A 16966-nucleotide genomic window follows, 5' to 3' on the forward strand; every position below is an offset into this window, starting at 1 on the left:
CCATAGGTAGAATGATATAAAATGTGGGGGTTTTCCCCAGTTGAGATGAAACAAGAATATGTCCAGGACTGGGTGCTGTTTCCTATGTTACATTTTGTGCGCAGAATGCCCTGCAATACCTTTTTGTTCTTACCACCTGGAACAACTGGGTGTCATCAAATTTGGCTACCTCATGGTTCACCCCTGCCATTCACGAGCAAATTTCAAACCACCATTCCTAATATAGTACCACTCCTTGGGGGGAACCCCCCCCGACTTCTTACACCTTTCCATTATGAGAAATGTCCATTTCCCCATCCTCTCTGCTTCTTGTTGTTTAACCAGGTGTTGATCCATAACAGAACCTGTCCTCATTTCCCATGACTGCTACATTTACTGTGGAGCATTTCCTCTTTTGAAGTAAAATGTGAGGCCACTGAGCTTTATTGTCAATTGTCCACTGGTGTTATCTGTTGAATTGGATTGCAGTGTGGTCCCTGTATCCAAAACTTGCATCTTGTAGCAGGTCCAGTACACCACTTAAGATTAAATCCAGGATCACCTCTCGTCTGCTCAGTTTAATAACAAATGATACCATCATTTTAAGGATCTAGAAATTTTACAGAGCAGGAATATACACTTAGTCTCTGTGAGGGTAATGGACTTACCCATTACTACATTTCCTTCTTTTGATGCCTCCTTGGTTTCATTTTCCATCTCAACGCCATCCTGTTATTACATCAGAAGGGCAATAATGCAACCCCATTACAAAATTACTCTTGGAGTCCAGTGTTGCCGTCCTCTGCTGTTTTGTGGAATTTCTATCTTGTTGGACTCTATGTCCTCTTTGATATCCAGAGCAACTTTCTATCGAGTTTGTATCCAGAGACAACCTCGTCCAGAAGTTTCCACCAGATTTCCATTCCATTCCACCAGGTTTCCATTACGCCCACTATAACTATTCTCTTAAACAAAAACAACAAAACCAGAACAAAATCCCAAGCACTTCTGCTTGCTTGGCTCAGAGACTTCTAGCAACAGCATAAAAAACAAATATACGTGTTGTCTCCTCAAAAGTGCCTCTGCAATGCACATTTTTTTCCCTATGGGGCATTGGCCTCTTTGGATTGTTATCATGTCCCTTTGCATTTTCATTGCCTTATTCTACCTCTTCTGCTTTTGGACAATCATAAGCATTTTCACCCTCATCCTTTGGGGATGATTTATCCTGAACAAGACAATCCTCAGCTCCCATTGGCTTTCACCCAGTATGGTGTAGTGAGCCAGGGTGGTGTAGCGGTTAAGAGCAGTAGACTCGTAATCTGGGGAACCGGGTTCGTGTCTCCGCTCCTCCACATGCAGCTGCTGGGTGACCTTGGGCCAGTCACACTTCTTTGAAGTCTCTCAGCCCCACTCACCTCACAGAGTGTTTGTTGTGGGGGAGGAAGGGAAAGGAGAATGTTAGCCGCTTTGAGACTCCTTAGGGTAGTGATAAAGCGGGAAATCAAATCCAAATTCTTCTCTTCTTTACCCAGCAGTGAAAGTGGGAGAGAGCCAATAGGAGCAAGGAGGTACGGGGACTGGAGGAGTGAATCATTACCTGCTGCACACCAGGAGTTATCCAGTAGTAAAACCTGCAGGTACAAATACAGAACTGCAGTCACATCAAAACAGCAGTGACTGGTTTTGCCTTTGAAGCACATGCCTTTCCACAGAGAATCCTGGGAAGTGTAGTGTTATCCTTCACAGAACTACAATTCCCAGCACCCTTAACAAACTACAGCTCCCAGAATCCTATGTGGGAAGCTACTGCAAATCAATGTGCTACTGCAATGTGCTACTGCAAATCAATGATCCTAACAAAAAAACTCTAAAACTGCCCTCAAAATTGTTTATAGATCTGGATCTTCTTTCTCCATACCTCTAAAACATGGTGTGGAGGAACTGCCCTCCCAAAATTCCCCGCTTTGCGCACAGTGCTATTTAACTGTAGCAGCCTGAGTTGTCAATATTGTGGCCGTCTGCAGCAGTACATAGTGAGAGGGCTCATTTGAACCCAGACTTTCTAAGTGCAAGTCGTCTTACTCAAAGGCTCTACTTCAAATAAATGGTATATTGTGGACACAGCACAGCTATCAGATCCACAGCTTTCCTGACACCATCCATATGTTTAAGTCACATGGGATCTCAAGGGTGATTCAGAAGCATTTGGATATTTCTTCCAATTGGTGGATTTTATATTATTTGGCATCAGTGGAAAAGGCTGGCAAGGGGAGGTTTTGTGCGATGCCAGCTGCTTGGCAGAGGATGAAACGATGCACAAAATGTTTAATTACTCCCCAGATCCCCAGAGACTGAATGTTCTTGGAGGGTTTTTAATCCAAAAGGGGGAGAGGAAAAGTGGAGGGTTGGAGATCAGGGGTGGCCAGAAAACAGCATTTGTTTGTTTTTGGGTTCTTAGGTTTCAGATCAGCCCATTTAATACTGGTAAATTCCTCAACCTTCTGTATGATTTAATGGTTGTCCTTCCTGGTATTTTATGACATCCACCCTCCCCCAAGGAGCCATGCAGTGTGAATAAGGACTATGTCTCCATTTATGCTGATTGGCTGGAAATATCCTCTGGGGAAAGGAACGGAGGGGATGCAGATTTATAGAGAACGAACAAAGAACAGGTCTGTCTCCTTAACACAAGACACCTCCTGCCTAAGTGTATTTTCCCCACCTCCCAACACACATACACTTCTCCTGTGTACCATATGGAAAGCTTGTTCTTCATTTCTTACTCCACTACACAGTTTGCCACCCTTATTCTTCCTTATGAGTGGAACCTGTGGGTTGCTGGCTTCTGTCTATTCCAAAGTGCATAAACACAAGGTAAAGTGAAACAAAATAACTGGAGGAACTCAACATCACATTCTGATGATTGTTCTGCCAGTGAAAGCATTTGGGCTTGCCAGCAGAATGACCACACTTCTCCTGCTCCTGTGTGCTGTCTCAGGTTCTTCTGACACTCCCCCCCCCGCCAATTCTGGGAATGCAGGGAGCACCATGGGGGAGGTGAGGGAGGAAACCTCCATTGTGCAAGTGGAAGTCCTTGTGCAGAGCTTCCTCTGAAGGGTTTTATCAGTCGAAGCTTGCCCCTGAAACTGGACCAACTCATTGCTAGTAAAAAAAAAAAACACCATGGCTGTCCTCTTCATTGCCTCAGCACAAGCACTGCCCCATGCCATGATTCCAAATGGGTCAAAAATGAACACAGCATCCCAGCAATGGGGTCAAACTTATCTGATATATACTCGGAGTCCTGTAGTGATTTCATGCTCTTTATTGCAGCTTGTAAAACAGTGATTGAGTTGCCCTCCAAACCTCAGGCTTTTATATACATTATTTACACAATGAGTCCCATCTGATTGGCTGATTCTGCTTCCCTCCTGGAGCCTGATGGGTCTTTTCCTGCAGGCCAATCAGTTGTTGCATTCTACGATCCTACCAGCCTAATAGGCTGATTAACTTCTTCCTGGAGCCTGGATTGGTCTTTTCCTGCAAGCCAATCAGTTGTTGCATTCTAGGATCCTACTTGCCTATTGTTCTAGGATCTAAGCTTAGTACATAACATTATGCCTGGATTGTTAATAGGAGCCTTTCAGGATAAAGAAAATGGTAACAATTATATTTGTGGTTCGTTTGTTTTTTCCAGACCAGGTAGCTAATTTCTTAGAGCAGTCTTTGCCCCTTTGCTCTGATCTGAGGGGGGGGGGTAGATTGAGTGGGGGTACTCCTCTGCCTGGCCATGCTGGCCTCCAATGCCCACCACCTGAGCAGAGACAGTAGGATCAGTCCATCGGCACAGACCGCCCCCTTCTACCCTCCAAAGGTGTGGGTTGGTGAGAGTGCCACTGGCAGGATCCTCAAAATGGGGCATTCCGAGGATGGTGAGTGGCTGAGCTGGCTCAGATCCATTGGATCCCAAGTCAACCCCACTGCTGTCAGGTGATGGCATTGAGACAGATATGGGTCCAATGGGAAAAAATAAAATTTATCTTAAAAACCATTGTAAACAGCTAAAATCTGTAGGATTGGAATAACCCCTGTAGTTTAGTGGTGAATTTTGGGCATAATGGAAATGTAAAAGCCTTGGATTATAATACAAGATGCAGGAGGAAATGATTAACAATACGACCCACAAAGGGGAGGAGGGAAGTCCAAGAGATTCCTTGTAATCTTGTTTTTATGTTGTATGTTCAACATGTGATTGAAAAACTTTAATCTGAAAAAAACCAAATAAATAAATAAATAATAATCCGCCTGTTCACAGCAACCCCACCTGGTATCAGCTGAAGTTAGGACTGCTCCCTAAATTCTGTTGTTAAGTTAAAACAAAATGGTTTAAGTACTCAAAACACCTATAAACTAAAAAAATCAGATGGAAACATTAATAAAAATCATTTGAGGCATGTTTAACATGTTGCATTACATTTAAGATCAGGGCTTCCCTCACATCGGCAACAGCTTTTTGAAAAATGGATTTAAAACTACAGGCTAAAGAGCAGCCTTTGTATTGCCAAGGCTATGATATCACAATACACTGGTGGCTTTTATGAGTGGGAACCTTAAAAGGGGAACCTGAAAAAGAAAGCGGTGAAGTCATCCAGATACACGAACTGCTTGCACTTCCACCAATTCAAATCTAGCCAAGTGAAGAACTCTGCAGGTCCTGTTTTAAGAGATGAAAAGAAACAATCTGCTTAACGTTCTGTGTGACTAACGGCATGTTGCCACAACCAATGGGAAGGAAGCTGGTCATTTGGTTCCTGTCAGCTGATTTATGACTAATGTGGAAGCGAGTGACAGCATACATTAAATATAAACAGTTGTACGCCACAGGCGCTGCCAACAGAGACTCTATGGGACAGGAAAAGAGCAGCACACAAAGGCAGACGAGGAACATAGGAAGCTGACTTGTACGGAGCCAGACCAGTGCTGTCCACACACTTGCTGGTAGCAAATCTCCAGGATTACAGTCAGAAGTCTCTCCCAGCCCTATTTAGAGATGCCACAGAACGAAGCTGAGACCTTTTGCATGCAAAGCAGATGGTCTTCCATTGAACTAGGGCCCTTCCTCAATTCAATCTTATACACGCTTAATTGGGACTAGGTCCCATTCAACTCAATGTCATTCCTTTTGAATAAGCGTGCTTAGATTTGCACTGAAAATAGATATTGCGAGTACATTTTTGTTTGGCTCCTTTCTCCCCGTCAAGTTCCTCTTTCGTTGTTGGCTTGGAACATGTATCTAGGTCAGGCTTGTGAACACTTTCTCCATAGCTGTCTCATCCCTGTAGTGTAGCTCATTGGCAGCGAAGTGGTTAAGACGTATCTGTGGCAACATTAATAATGATATTATGCCAGTATCATGGGACGCAGGTGGCGCTGTGGTCTAAACCAGTGTTTCCCAACCTTGTGCCTCCAGATGTTTTTGGCCTACAACTCCCATCATCCCTAGCTAGCAAGACCAGTGGTCAGGGATGATGGGAGTTGTAGGCCAAAAACATCTGGAGGCACAAGGTTGGGAAACACTGGTCTAAACCACAGAGCCTAGGGCCTGCCAATCAGAAGGTTGGCGGTTTGAATCCCCGCGACGGGGTGAGCTTCCGTTGGTCGGTCCCAGCTCCTGCCCACCTAGCAGTTTGAAAGCACGTCAAAGTGCAAGGAGATAAATAGGTATTGCTCCAGCGGGAAGGTAAACAGCGTTTCCGTGCGCTGCTCTGGTTCGCCAGAAGTGGCTTAGTCATGCTAGCTGCATGACCCGGAAGTTGTACACCAGCTCCCTTGGCCACTAAAGCGAGATGAGCGTCGCAACCCTAGAGTCGTCTGCGACTGGACCTAATGGTCAGGGGTCCCTTTACCCTTTACCTTTATGCTAATGTACCAGCCTGCTCTTGACAATGTCATGTCCTCAGGTTTTCACTAATTCATTTCATTCATTTTCACAACAACCCAGTGATTCAGGAGTAGTAAATCACAGTTAAAACAAATGAAATATTAACGTATTTCAGTCAGATGATTTCCCCCATCTTGATTTGGAAGTATGACTCTTGTATTTGCTTGTCTGAATGTGCAGGTAAGTAATGAATGAGGAACAGGGTTGACGTGAATCCTGCACTCTAGAGGACAGTGTTTGAAGAGTAGCCAGAGAACAGCCCTTTATTTGAAAGGTTGTCTGTTTGGCTTAAAGGGGGAGGGGAGACCCTGTAAGAATAGATTGCAGATGCCTTGACGTTGCTCATCAACAGCTAGTAGCTGGCCAAAAGACTGGAGAGCACATAGGCAATCTGGTCACAGGCTTCTCCACTATGGTAAAATATATTGAATTTCTATGTAAATTACTGTAATTATTCCTAAATTTCCATATACTGTATACACATAAATCAGCATATGCAAATGCAAATGTGTCTTCCTTTGGGTGTGTATGATTACTTTCATCTTTGGGGTGATGCATAAATGTTTGGATGTCCAGTAGCTATGTGGAATATAACTGTAAATCTTGCATGTTCCGGATCACAATCCATGGTTTAGGTCAGGGGTCAGCAACCTTTTTCAGCCAGGGGGCGGTCCACTGCCCCTCAGACCATGTGGTAGGCCGGACTATATTTTTGGAAAAAAATATGAATTAATTCCTATGCCCCATAAATAACCCAGAAATTCATTTTAAATAAAAGGACACATTCTACTCATGTAAAAACACGCTGATTCCTGGACTGCCCATGGGCTGGATTGAGAAGGTGATTGGGCGCATCTGGCCCCCGGGCCTTAGGTTGCCTACCTCTTGTTTAGGTGATAGCACTTCTGAATTGCTGTAAAGCTGTCTCTTATTACTGCATTGTATATTATAGCAGCCTCTTAGCTGCATCTAAGAACAAAGGCAGTGGATTAAAATTCTCTGACCACTTGCACTGTCAGCTGGTCCCATCCTCATAGGAAAACTTAATAATTAAACTGTGAGTAAAATCACACACAAAAAGTCAAAGTTACTGCTGTACATATAAACTAAGCACATTTGAAGCTATTTTTTCTTGCTGTGAGCATGATATTTCAATGAACAGTAAGCCTTCTAAATGACACCTTAATTTATCTCCAGTTAAAGACACTATTATTTAATTAATAAACTACAGGGAGAACAACCTGGCATTATCTGTTTAAGGGGAGTTTATCTGATGGCTAAAAAAGTTGCTGTCAGAATCAGACAGCTTAACAGGAAGGCGAGTTTGCCTGAACAGAGGATATGGATGACTGGGAGATTTCATCACCTTGTTACTTTATAAAGCCAATGGCCACGTTTAGTGAAGAATGTCATGTCAGGTGCCTGCTTTCCTATTGGCTGTCACAGGACTACAGATAAACCTTTCAGCATGAAGGTAATGAACTAGAAAAGCAAGGACCTCATGCTGTTTCTCCGAATAAAACAGGGCTTGTTAGGTCACAATGGCAGGTCTTCATTTTCAGTCAAGCAATTTGAAATATTTCTTCCTAGAATGCAGTATTATTTCTTAAATTAATGAAGTTTTGAAAACTGCCAAGAAAAGACTTGTGTACACACAAACATGGTTGGAAATAGCTGGAATTCTTCACCTTCATACGGTATGGCATCCATTTAACATGCAACTTGGATAAAAATGCCAGCAGTCTAATTTTTTCATCTGCTACAGTAGCACTGACCTGGAAATGTAGGGAAATACTATCAAAGTCCTTCTTATGCTTGCAAGTGGCAATTTTCTTGCTTCAGACTATCTGAGACTGCAGTTTTTATAAGCATAACTGATCTCATGAGTACTTACTTTTTACTAATTGCACATAGGACCACACATGATGGTGATGGTGATGATGATGATGATGATGATGATGATGATGATGATAAGGCACCCTGATCCATGGTCAGGGGGCCAGACAGCAGCCCATCATAACCTTTGACCTGAATATTCAGCTGCTACCTGGTATTAAGGAAAGGTCGAGGGATGTTGTGGATACTTACTGCCACTCCACATTGTTCTTTTCTATGAAATACCTTGTGGCTCCTTCTGCTTCCTACAGCAGTGGGAGGTTTAGAGAAACTCTTCTTCGCTGAAAACAGCTGCTTGGGCCAATTTCACACTTAATCGTGCTTTTATTCAAGCCTGGATGAGCTTGCTGAGGGAGTGGAACGCCTAAGCAGACCCTTTTAAAAGCAGCAGTAATATATTTTGCATACTCATTATCCCGGGGATTTCGTGAATGTTAGAGAAGCTGAGACTCATTAAGTTCTCTCAGTGGCACAAAAACAAGCCACAAAGAAGCCATCCAGACAATAAACAAGAGAGAGATTCAAGCATATTTTCATAAGTCCCAAAGTCGTCTGCCTTTGATATGCATACAACAGATGCTTGAGCAGTCCTGGGCAGCTGATCTGGAAAACAAGAAGCAATTCTCCAGACTGGGCTGGGCAGCTGCTCCAGGCACTTGTCAAGAAGCCACCAATTAAGGATTTTTTTCATTTTAATAAAGCATCATTAGCTGGCATTTTAATCTAATGTCCTCCTTGTATTGCAAACTCTAAACGAAGGTGATGTTTTGAAGTTCCTAAAGGAAATATATACATTGTTAGATGATTTACAGTTTATTAAACAATTGGTCGAAGGAAATACTATATTTAATATTTTATTTTTTTTATTACAAAACAGAATACTGAATATGTTATTTTGTAGGCCGCCGTTCAAGGTTGCCCATCTCAGTATTCCCTATGATGGCAAACACCTTTGAATTAAACAAGCCAATTTTAGTTTGCAGTTGACATTGTAGACTCTTGGAACGCAACCCTGTGCCACAAGGGCCAAGCTACATGTAATGTTGAAAGCACTTTTTGTTACGATGCTTATAACTTGGCCATGGCAAAAGCAGCTGGAGAGAGAAGTGGCCTGGATTGGAGCCATGGCACACAGTAAGGGGAAGTTCCACCTCCCATCAGCTCCAGCCAGCATGGCCAATAGTCAAGAATACAGGGAGCTGTCATTAAACAACATCGGGAGGCTCTCAGGTCCCCCATGTGTGCTCTAGTGGGTGTGAGTGGGACTATCTGCTAGGAAAATGTATACCGCGGGAGAGGGAACTCTTTTTTCAGTTACAGATAGGTAGCCGTGTTGGTCTGCTATAGTCAAAACAAAAAAATTCCTTTCAGTAGCACCTTAAAGACCAACTAAGTTAGTTCTTGGTATGAGCTTTCGTGTGCATGCACACTTCTTCAGATACTTTTTTCAGTCTGAGAGCTGCATCGTCTCATGGGAAGCCTTCCAGTGGTGGGTGACATCAGAGGAAAAGGCAAAAGTGGGCACAACAAAGAATGTGACTCTTACACTTCCACAGTCCGCTACATTCCAGCCACTCTCATGCCAGAGGCTTCTGCACTTGTGCATCTTTCCATCCAGGCAAGAAAGAGTTATTAAAGGTACAAGCCCCTTGTCCTCTTTCGTATCTCTCAACCCTATCAAGTAGGTCAGCATTATTACTGCAGATGGAGGGCTGATGATTGACCAAGGCCATTAAGAGATGGGATTTGAAGCAGGGACTTTCTGATTCACAGCTTGGACTCTGAGCCACTCTTCTGTACAGTGGCATAGCAAGGTCAGGTGGTACCCAGTGTGGTGTAGTGGTTAAGAGCGGTAGTCTCGTAATCTGGGGAACCGGGTTCGAGTCTCCACTCCTCCACATGCAGCTGCTGGGTGACCTTGGGCCAGTCACACTTCTTTGAAGTCTCTCAGCCCCACTCACCTCACAGAGTGTTTGTTGTGGGGGAGGAAGGGAAAGGAGAATGTTAGCCGCTTTGAGATTCCTGAAGGGGAGTGAAAGGCGGGATATCAAATCCAAACTCTTCTTCTTCTTCTTCTACCCGGTGCAGAAAATTTCTTGTCAACCCCCCATTGATTTTTTTTTCTTTTTGCCTGCAAAAATTGTTTGACTTTATTTCATATTTTTTGTGGGGGAGTTGTTGAGCTTTTTCTGTGACGATCACGTGCCTTGCGACAAAGAGTCTGCCTGCCACCCTATGGCTGAGGGGGAGCCAGTGGGTGGGATGTTTTGGCAGCGGGAAGCCTGCGCTCGCCAAAGCCACAGCGTCTCTCACAGACATTGAGTGCCACACAGCATTTTGTCACCCCCCAGGACTGACCGCACCCACTGCACCCACCTTGCTCCGCCCCTGCTTCTGTACCAACTTTATACAAAATGCGTAAATTTAATCTTGTTGTCAATGTTCTATTCCCCGCCCCCCCGACTTCCTTCTGCTCTTGGCCTTGCATACTTCTGAAAAGATGGATGTGAAATCAGTCAACACTGTATTGGTTCAACATATGTCAAGGATGTGGAAACAGTCAGGGGCTCATGCAGAGAGAGGGAGGATAGTTGGCAATGCCAGTTGTTAATTGTATTGGGAGCAGTTGGTATACCCTGTTCATATACAATGCAAGTCCTCAAGGCCTCACAATGTCTCTGATTAGTCTCCCCTGCCTTAACCCATTCCGTTCACTGTAATTTGACTACCAGCGTATTCACTCATTGTGATCAGTTACACAATGGCTTCTCCTTACTTTCTCCCCTCCCTCCATGCTTTTATTCTCCCTTTCTTTCTCCCTTTCTTTCTTTTGAATGGCTGTCACCTTTGTTTGGGATATCGAGCAGACACAATAGCCGTGAGAGGGGCAGAAAATGGTCTCCTGGTCCAGTTTTGTCTACCGCGACTCTCCAAGCCATTCAGCACTGATATAAATTAGAGGGAGGGGGCAGGACCCAGCAAACACTGCCAGAAGCAGGGAGGAGAGAAAGCATCTGGGCCATCCAATCTGTGCCAAATTCAGAAAAGCAAACCAAGCGTGAATTCAGATGAAAATAATGAATTGTTGGGGGATGGGAAGGAGAGCGGAAGGGAAATGGGATGTCAAAGGTCATTCAACAACTGGGTTGACTGAGGGGTAGGCAGGGTGGAACAACAGTATGGATGATGGAGAGAATTAAGTGTTGGGTGTTTTTCTTTTTCTTTTACATAGTTTTGTTGTTAACACCAGTGGTTAAGGGAAGAGAGACTAGGAAACGAGGCTCAAAGACAAATAGTCGAGTATCATTCCATGACTTTTTGAAAGAAAAAGTCAGTAAAAAGATTGAAGGTTCTGAGGAATTTTTTTGCACATAGCACCAGAAGAACCTTTGTCACTCTCATATGGTTTTGTTGAATGGTGTTGTTTTTGTGCAACCTGAATTTTAAAATCCAATGAACACTGTAACCCATGTAGATTTTACACTCCTACCCACTGCACGTAGGTGGTGGGGAACACTTTCACACCATACATAAAATAGTCTGAATCCTGTGCATGTTCATTTAGAAGCCAGTCCCACAATTTTGTGGCTGTCTGGTGAACTTACATAGCACATATAAACAATCACTTTGGATTTATATTTCACCCAAGTAAGTGTGGCTTCATTTGGTAGAATTCACAAGATACTTATTTTCTGTTGCTGCAACCTGTGGGGTGATGTGCTGCCCCTGTTGCTTTTGTTGGATGGGCCCCTATTTGCCCAGTTCTTGTCCACCATGGTCTTATCACCCTGAACAGCAGTGTGGAGGGAGACGGCAGTGTGGAGGTTTTTGCTGTTGTTACAGCTGTGTTTTGTTTATATCTGCTATATGCTTCCCTTTTGTATTGGTACAGGCATATCAATGGAATATTAAATTAAAATAAGGCAGTCTCACATTAGCATGTGTACGATGACAGCTTATTCCAGCTGGCTTAAACAGTGTTGCACTTTAGATAACCCATATCCAAAATGGACATGACCTATCAGGATAAAGAGTAAAAGAATTGCTGGTCTTACTCCTACCCACCCCACACTTTCGACATGCTTAAAAAGTTCACTTCAAACCAGTCACCACTGATTTCCGGTAATGAACTAACCCAAGCAGATAGGCATCTTGTTGCCTGTCAAGTGTAAATCCCACGTAATGTAGGTCAGGCAAAGAGATCTCCTTGGCCTTAATTAGAGCTGGCAACCTAAGGAGCCCCTCCATCTGCATTGTTCTCTTCCTCTTTGTTCAGCCATCGAAGGCCTGGGCCAACTGGGAATAGTGTTCCCGCTTGATCACAAAGGTGCCCTGGCTGGAAACTCCGTTCCAATTATTTCATTGCAGTCTGTGTTGTCTCTTGTCTTCATCATTCCAGGGGGCTGAAATCCAATATTCCCAAAGAACACACGGCTTTCATTCTCAACATTTGTGTAAGATTCCATAGCTTAATTCTTGTCTCCAAAGATCATACATGATATGTCTTGGTTAGAGTTGCATAAGAGGAAAAGGGTGAAATATATTTCACAGCAAAGCTCCCGCTTTTCTTCCTCACTTTAATACCTTACATTGCTTCTGGTCCAAATCCTGATGGATTTAACTTGAAACAACCATGTGCTTTGCTCTAATGAGTCCATGGTTAAGAAGTTTGCACACTCTGGTCATGACCCTCTTTCCTGTATGCTTAAGGCCTCTAATACTTCATCTCCTTCAGGGCGCCAAATATTCACCACCTTTAAGCTTTCTCCTAACCCCCTCCCACCAACTTTGGCCACATGTACACCATGTATTTAAGCTATTATAGTACTACTTTAAAGAGCCATGGCTTCCTCCAAAGAATTCTGGGAGCTGTAGTTTGTTAAGGGTGCTGAGACCCCTATTGTCTTCACAGAACTACAGTTTCCAGAGTTCCCTGCGTGGAGGGATTGACTGTTAAGTCACTCTGAGGAATGTAGCTCTGTTAGGGGAATGGAGTCTTCTAACAACTCTTAGCATCTTTAACAAACAACAGCTCCCAGAATTCTTTGGGGGAAGCCATGATTGTCCAAAGACATGGTGCTTTAAGTGTATGGTGTGAATGTGCTCTTTGTCTCCACTGTGCTCCTCATTCTCTCCTAGGGATTGCCTTCCAAGCTCTTTCACTCAAGGCACCCAAGTTCACTGTAGGCCCCTATCAAATTCCTTGGTGTTTTTTGTTGTTGTCATTGCTAACCTTGCGTCTCCCAAGATGCCACAGTTGCCCCACCACCTGCCTTAGCTGTGGCATGCTTTAAGTATTAGATTTACTCAGCCTTAAGTCACTTCGTTCAGCCTCACTTTTCAGTCTATAAACTAGGAACAACGACCCATTTCACATAGCTATTGTGAGAAGGAAGAGATTAGTATCAAATAAGCCCGTGAGTAGATTTTATTTTTTAAAAATTCAAAGCCACAGTCAGCGAGACCATTTCTTAAGTATAACGTGTTCTCTGAGGATGTCTGTGGTTTGCATTGCTAACTTTGGAAGCCATGCTGTTATGGAAAAAGGAAAATTGATCTCCACTGGGATTGGCATGGCAGAATTATTCTTAGAGGGCAGTAAGCGACTCTTCCAAGTGTTTGGAATGCAAGTCTTTTACAATCTAGGTTGAACCAAAAATTTTCATAAAATGATTTTCTGACCATTAAAAAAATGATAATATTGTTTTAATGGCCTCCTGACCTCATCCTCTCCTGAATGATATTTGGTGACATAGCCTCCAGAATTTTGCCACATGAGAATAGGATGGAGAATTTCAGGCAGAACCGGGGTTGGCCCTACAGTGAGGTAGCAGCCTAATGAGGGAGATGGGACAGCAATGTTTTGGAAGACAGAGGTATATTCACCACATAGCCTTTCTGGCTGTGTCCCCTTTGCTGCCCTGCTGCCCTCAGGTGTGATAAAGCACATTGTCCTGACTAGAACTTGGGATACCTCACCCAGAAAGCTCATTGGATGAACCCTTGGGCTATTCACTATCTCTAAGCCTAGGCTGCATTGTAGGGTTGCTGTGAGGATGAAATGGAGGTGGGGAGAATCATGGACACTGCCTTGAGTTCCTTGAAGGAAAGGTGATATATAAATGTAGAAAATAATAAATACTGTAATGATGAAGTAAGATTCAGCTGACAGTCCAGTTGGCTTTTGTAAATGGAATACGAGGTTGATGTCTTCTTACCCTTCACCTCAGGCAGAAAAAAAGATTTGAGTCAGCTTGGTTCACATCTGTGGATTCAGTTTTAATATCATTTAATAATAGTTTTAATATTGTTGAAGGGACAAATGGAGTTGGGTCCTTTTTTTAGCCCTCCTTTTTTAGCTCCTTGCTTCCTTCACTCACCAGTATGAACTAAAATAGTTTCATTCAATATTAAATGAGCTGAAATTTTTCAAAAGAGAGGGTTTTTTGGGGGGACGGATGGACTAATGTAGGATCCCACACCCACACTCTAAGGAATATTTGTCACAATCCCCCCATTTTGCCACTTCTAATAGTATGGAGAATTTTAGGAGGGCATATTTACTCATCTCCAGGACAAACAACCAGCGGCAGAGGAAGCCACTCAGGCGCTGGGGACGGCGTGCCCAGGAGCAGGGTGAGCTGCCCATAGGGGCGGGGTGCACTGTGGGGCCTCCGGAGTCTGCCCCCCCTTTCCCACTCAGCCTCCCTACAGCTGGGGGGAGGCAGCGGGTGGACCGTTTGGGCAGTGCAGAGCCTGTGTGAGCCCAAGCCACTGCATCTCTCCCAGGAGAGACATGTGGCTTGGGCACATTGCAGGCCCTGTGATGAGTGCCACCTGGAATTTTGTCACCCCCCTCAGTGGTGGCACCCAGGGCGGACCGCGCCCCCTTCCTCCGCCCCTGCAAACAACTGCTAGTTCGGAGGCTAAAATCCATTGCTTGTCAAAATGTGTACAAAGGAAGTGGAATGACATTTTAAAACTTTTGGGAAACTGAATAGACGATGCAGTGAATCTGGTGCAGCTTGCGTGCTTGCTGTTCGATCCCTGTAATATCTGCCCAATATTTACATTTGTACATCAAAGACACTGTACATCTACTGTGACTGAAATTCCTTCTCTAAAGGAAATCTATTCTGTACAAGCTATCCTGGATTTCCCACTGCTTGGGGGAAGAGAGAGCATGAAACTATATGCTCCCTTTTGAAAGGCTATCGGGACTGGGAGAAGTTCCTCTGAAGAGTGAGTTTGCCTTTCCCTTATATTATCCAGAACTGTTCCTGTTTTCCTATTGTTTCCTGAGGCAAAATTAGATTTCTTTTGTCATCCAAATAGATGAAATCTTGGGGGAAGATGTGCATTAATGTGGTGCACTTCCTGTCCCACTGCTGCTGCTGTTTTTCTTGCCTCAAAGGCAACCTCAGGATATGCCTTTTCCAGTTCCTCCAGCAATTTCTTCATTCTGATGTCCTTAAACAATTAGTTTGCAGTAGCTGTGAACTCTGCTCCCACCATGCCTGCAACCCGCTTGAACAATTGGATTCTGTTTGTTGTTTTCCTTCCTGCAAAGGGTGCAATAAAACTAATATTAAGGCAAAACCAACTACTAAACAGGTAGACAGTAAAGAAGCAAGGAAAGAGTCCAAGCTATTGAACCAAGTAAAGATTTAGTGTGACGAATACTGCTAACAGTGATATACTGTAATATATATATATGTGTGTGTGTGTGTGTGTGTGTGTGTGTGTGTATTCTAAGTTTTAACAGTCTTTCTAGCTTCTGCAGCAAACCACAGCAGCAGCACATGCATTCATCTGAAAAATATTATGATTGTCATAGATACTGTACAGCTAATTTATAACATAAGCAAAAATATGTACATCATTGTTCTGGATTGTTCTTGTTTATGTTACTCTTTTTAAAGGGACAAAATTTAAACAAACTGGAGAGAGAGACTACTGCAATGAATTCTATATATTGCTGTTTCTGAAGAGTGCTCAGAAAATACAGCTAAACCAGATTATGGTAGCAAGATTGGCATCTGGCATCAGCCAAAAGGGACATGCAGCATCTGCTCTCAGGTAATTGTACTGCTACACCTCTGGGAATAATTTAAAGTGTTGATCTTGACTTTCAAAGCCTTATATCACAAGGTGCATCTCTTACTCAGTATATCCTCTTGTGCACTGATATCAGCCAGAAAAACTACACAGCATAGTTATCAAGCTGAGGCCATTCTCCATGATGCCACCTCTTCTAGGCAACTTCTTGCATGGAGAGGCCCAACTGGGCAGCATCCTACCTATATTTCGGGCGGATAGTTAGAATAGTGTTGCCCTCTTAGGCTACTGCTTAAAACTGTGGTTCAAACTGTTGCATGGGATTGTTTTGGTCCCATGTTGCCATTTAAATTGAGCCTGGAGGTGTAACCGACTTTTTATTTCTTTTACTGCTATTTTGAATATATTTAGGATAGATACTTTCTTTAGCTCAGAAGTGTGGTAAAAAATAAAGTACGAATAATACTCCATTGCACAATTATTGCAACACTTAACATGTTAATGATCACAAATCACACTGCAATCCAGAAAGCAGAACCCAGATCACAACCCATCTTTTCCCTGTATGCTTTGGCTTAACCCTCATTCTTCAATCCATGAATGAAGATATCATATTTTCTCGCATCCATTCATTATTGTGTATCTTTGCCTCTGGCTCCTTTGATGGTCTTTTCCCACCTGTTGACTTTTCCATAATGTCTAAATGTAGACTCTAAGCCCCTTGCTTGGGCTTTGCTTCTGTCACTCCATTAGCCTGCCACACACACGGATGGCACCATCTCTGTAAAATTTAAAATGCTTTTAGGTTGGCCCTATCAGATCATTCCGCGAAATTAAACCGTAACCTATCATTTGGCATTGGGAGGATATCTCACAGGAACTGCAGTGCCTGGTTTCCATATTTAGCTCTCGCAGGGCAGTTTTCATAGCAGGAAGCCTAGGTCAGACATATGGCACCTGATCTTACGGCTTTATCAAATGAGAAGCTAGATGCAGCTGCATTTCCCTACTCAAATTAGAAAAGTTTGAAAGCTCAGCATTTCTCACGGGCTTTGCCTGTTCTATTAATACCATGGCAAGCACAGAACA

The sequence above is a fragment of the Podarcis gaigeae genome (genome assembly GCF_964106915.1).
Source record: "Podarcis gaigeae genome assembly, chromosome: 3".
Classification (NCBI taxonomy): domain Eukaryota; kingdom Metazoa; phylum Chordata; class Lepidosauria; order Squamata; family Lacertidae; genus Podarcis; species Podarcis gaigeae.